Raw genomic sequence first — 5,001 nt, forward strand, 5'->3', positions numbered from 1 at the left:
AGCACTGTGCAATTCCTTGGCCGATTTCTTCTCAGACAAAGTCACTTCCATCTTCTCTGCCTTTGTTCCCCAGTCCTCCCATTTAAATAACATTTCCGGGAAGGATTCCACTTCCGACTCCCCTTCCTTTCTTGAATTTCGCCCGGCCCCTTCTGAACAAATTTCACACCTAATTTCTACCATTAAATCAGGCTCACCCATGGACCCTTGCCCACCGTCCATTCTTAACCTCATTCCAGAGGTCATCACACCAGCCATATCGAATATCTGCAACACCATGTTCCATACTGGCATTTACCCTTCCGTTGGGAAAAAGGCTATTATCAGGCCACTCTTAAAAAAAACCTCACTTGATCCCGCTATTCCATCCAGTTACAGACCTATTGCAGGTCTCCCTTTTCCCACTAAGATTTTTGAAAGTATAATGAACAGACAATTATCTGAATTCATTGACGTTAACCACTTGCTGGACGACACCCAATTTGGCTTCAGGCAAGGACACGGAACCGAGACGGCCCTTATAAAAGCTGCTGATGAGATCAGGATGACCCTGGACAAAGGCGGGGCGGCAGTTTTGATACTGCTTGATTTGTCCACAGCCTTTGACACGGTCGATCATACCACCTTGATCGACCATGTCTCAGCTATTGGCATCAGACATAAGGCTAAAGATCTCCTCGCCTCCTTCCTGGCCAATCGTTCCCAAGCCGTAAAATTAGGTCCTTACTTCTCACCCATCTTTTCCCTCCCATGTGGAGTGCCACAGGGCTCCTCGCTAAGTCCGACCTTATTCAACATCTATGTGTCGGACTTGGCGAGGGTGATCAAGGCACATGGCATCAGTCTTACAACCTATGCCGATGACACCCAGCTGGTCCTATCAGTTCATCATGATGGAGACACAGTTGCAGCCAGCTTTCGAGAGGGAATGCTGGCCATTAGCACCTGGATGTCATCCAACTGTTTAAAATTAAACTCGGAAAAAACTGAGATTATGACATTTGGGAAGCTAGGACCGAGTTGGTCCCCTCAGTGGTGGCCAAGTGACATGGGCCTTCCACCCCAACCTGTAACCAAAGTCAGAAACCTGGGTGTCATATTTGAAGACAGACTGCTTTTCAATTACCATGTTAACAAGGTGGTATCCACCTCCTTCTTTGCACTAAGAAAAATTAAAAAACTACTCCCCTACCTCCCCGCTTTGGCAGGGAAAACCCTGATCACCTCCCTTATCTTCTCTGGAACTGATTACTGCAATGCTCTCCTTCTTAACGCACAGGAAAAGGCTCTAAATAAACTCCAGCTGGTGCAAAACGCCTCAGCAAGGGTCCTTTTGGGTCTTCCCAAACGTTGTTCCATCTCCCCATTCATCCGCCAGCTTCACTGGTCCTGTCAGGAGTCGCATTAAGTTCAAGGCACTTTGTATCGCCTACAAGGCCATCAATAACTCTGTCCCCCAGTTTCTCAAACATGCCTTCCGTCCATTTGCATCATATAGAACACTTCGTTCAGCATCTGCACATCTCCTGAATGTACCACGAACAAACAAAGTCAACTGGGGCGACAGATGTTTTGTTGTTTCCACAGCTAGACTGTGGAACGCTCTCCCCCTCAGCATCAAAACCAGCCCCACCCTCCTTAGTTTCAGGAAGCAATTGAAAACCTGGATGTTCACATACTAGTTGCACTCTTTTGTTTAGTTTCTTATTCTTTAAAGCGCCGAGACACCCCCGGGTATTTGTGCGCTATACAAATTGCCAAAACATAAACATAAACATAAACAAGCAAGATTTGGCATTCCCAAGTGCATTTTTCTAACTGTGCAGTTTACGAGTGTGTGTGTTCAGACATCTGCTTCTCTGATTTGCTGGTTTTCTACTCAAGCAGCACCAAAATCAACTAGAATGGTCACACACTCTTGCACACTGCATGGTGCAGTTCACCAAAAAATGTCAGCTCGGCTTGCACTACTGGTGCTAAATTACAGCGCGAACTGCATGAAGTACATATTTACAGGCAGTTGATGAACCTCCACAGATTCTTGCAATGTTTTTTATGTAACTCTGCAGAATGTTGTGGAATACAACTCCAGGAGTTGCACCCACCCGTAACATTTAGTCACTGATCTCACCTAAAGTGACTGAAGAAAAATTCATGCCTGGCGATAATGACCATGGCTTGGGCTGTTAGCCTTAGAAGGCAGGTGTGCTGTCAATAACTGGCTACTGGCAAATCAGCATGAATTAGCCATCTTGAAAGGGAGAGAAATATTTTGCTCAACTAAGGAAAGCCTTAACACTATTTGTGAGTTGGAGGAGTTTAGGGACAGCCTGAGACAATCCTATTGGAAGAATGCTTTAACCTATTTGATAATGTTTTTAGTAAGGTAAAGAGTAATTGCTGCAAAAATAAGGGTTCATACAGCAGGAAAGAAAACAGGATTGGGTAGGAAAAAATCTCTAATCAGAAGACTGGCACCTCATCACCACATATTCTGCATGACATACATGGACCTGGGAAGACTACACCTACAGAGGACGACCCTGTGGTAAGAAAGAAGGTTCAAGGACTCCTGACTCATACTGGTACCTGGAGCTCATCTCCAAGGATCAGGTGCATGCTCCATGCACATAAAAAGCATGAGGACTCCTGGTCTGTCAACACCCAGCGGACCACTGAGGACCTGCTCCTGCAGCGGCCCAGGCTGTAGAAAGGCCTAGTGCCTGGAAGCCTGGTTTGAAAACCCAAAGGATACAGGAGTGACCAAGAGGAACCATGCCAACATGGGAAATGGATACCTGCATCATCTGTCAGGATGGCTATGGACATTAACTTTGCTATCTCAATGGTACTCCAACCACCGAATTTAGAAATGGCTTCCAGTCCAATGATGTTATCTGTATATTGAAGTGAACCATGATTACAGTGGTTCTTTTTAGTGTACTAGACGTTTGGTGGGTGGCCACCATCAGGTTTGAAGGCTGTCCACCATACGTTTGATATTTGTTTTGTTTTTCATAAACAAAGCCCTAGAATGGGAGTTTGTTTTTGAAAAAGGCAAACCTAATGGCCCCATGACCATGGAGGTTTATCCCAGGGTGTGGGATTTATGGTGGTTTATTTTTGTGCTGAAACAAAGACTGCTGGTGATGGAGAGAAAACTAATACTAAACTGCCCACCCTAAATAAAAGGTCTAATGTTCATCAAACTTCTGAAAGTGGATACTTATTACAGAAGTCTACTTTTGGAGTAATGTCTTCATTTTTCAAAAGATAGAGATGCTTCTGTGATGGGTATTTGGAGGAGTTTGTCAGGGTGTCGGGTATAGCATCTTTTCTTTTGCGTTGTTGATGAAGTCAAACATTGATGAATAAGACAGTTGATTATGAATGGGATGAGAATTTGGAGAAGTCAAGTTATCAGTCAGTTCCACAATTATGTTTTGTTCTTTTGGTCTGAATGTTGAGTGTTTAATTTGGGAGCATTTTCGATGTTGCTTTTGAGGTTAAGGCGAGGAGTGAAGAGGTGTCTGTAAATTATTGGAATTGACAGTATTTTGTTGAAAGCTTGCAAGACACTCACCTTGATTTTTGGGTCTGTACATTCTCTGATAGAATATTCGGGGGTGAGAAAAGGTAGTTAATGATAGCCTGTGCGATGCAGTTTTGCAGAATTTCAGGAGAAATATTAGGTTTAAGTTATAGTAGGAATGTGTCTGCAATGCATATATGATGAGCATTTACCGATCTGAAAATGTAGAGCATGCACTTAAGCATGTTAAAAGGAATGGGGTGCAGGGGTAAAAAACACAGAATCACTGGAACAGTGAATAAAGGTAACAGGGGAAACAAATTAAGGTACTTTACCTTAGAGAGATTTTAAACAATTTCGAGAATTATGAGCTGTGATTTACCATGACAACATAGCTAAAGCAATGTATTAAGATCAAAGCTAACCACCATATCAGCAATGTTGATAGACTCAGACATATTAACCTGGCAAAAATCTATTCATGCAGCAACTCCCCAGCCTATACAACTCACCAAAACATCTCAGAAAGTGTTGTAGCTAACCCAATATTATATGGTCCGACAAAACCTCAAACTGACAGACTAGATCACTGATCGAAAGAGAACTTGGGAAAGACCCAAATGACCTACACATCACTATGAATCACCTCACGTAGCCTGTCTGAAAAAACTCACCCACCCACACCAATTGGTTTGCACATTACATAACTCACTACACTTAGGAAAACAAACTCAGGGAAATCTAACATTCAGCACAATACCACATTCTTCATTCTCTTTGGTCTGCTATCAGAAAACCCACAGATGATCCTTGGTGGGCAAACCCACATCCACAGACACATATGTCTGCACATAAGTGTGGTTAGGGACTAGGGCCCTGATTTAGAGTTTGGTGGACTCCTATCTGCCTTATTAGAAGAGCATTAGGATAAAATCTATGTGCAATAAGGAGGATGGGATGTCACGTTTGTAATTGAGTAGCCATGTGCCAAAGTATAAACTAGGCATTAAATATTTTGCTATGTAAAAACTACGTAATGTAATGTAACATAACAGGACAGCGTAAACAGTGCACTTTTATAATTTTTATTTCCCTCAGGTGGGCCAATTTCGCATTGCACTATGGAACTGGTATTTTCATTGTTTTTTCCCTCCAGTGGGAGTTGCAATCGCCAAACATTAATACATTTCCATTGCCCTCCAGTGGGCTGTCAGCTTTGTCTGTTAAGAGTTAATATTTCTCTGCTCTCACGTTCCGAAGCATGACGTTGACAAATCCAAGTCAAATGGACCTGCATTTATTCCAGCAGTGGTGCATGCTTCCCGGCTGGACTGCCAAGCAATATATCCCCATTTCTGTCCCAAGACTGGAGCTGCACTCCTCGTGAGTCTAATTGCAGGTGATGGAGCAGATTCCATCTGGAGTCAGGCATTGCTTTATTTTTGTGCTTCAGACAGACTGCATTTAAA

This window comes from Lissotriton helveticus, chromosome 5_1, assembly GCF_964261635.1.
Source record: "Lissotriton helveticus chromosome 5_1, aLisHel1.1, whole genome shotgun sequence".
In the NCBI taxonomy this organism is placed as follows: domain Eukaryota; kingdom Metazoa; phylum Chordata; class Amphibia; order Caudata; family Salamandridae; genus Lissotriton; species Lissotriton helveticus.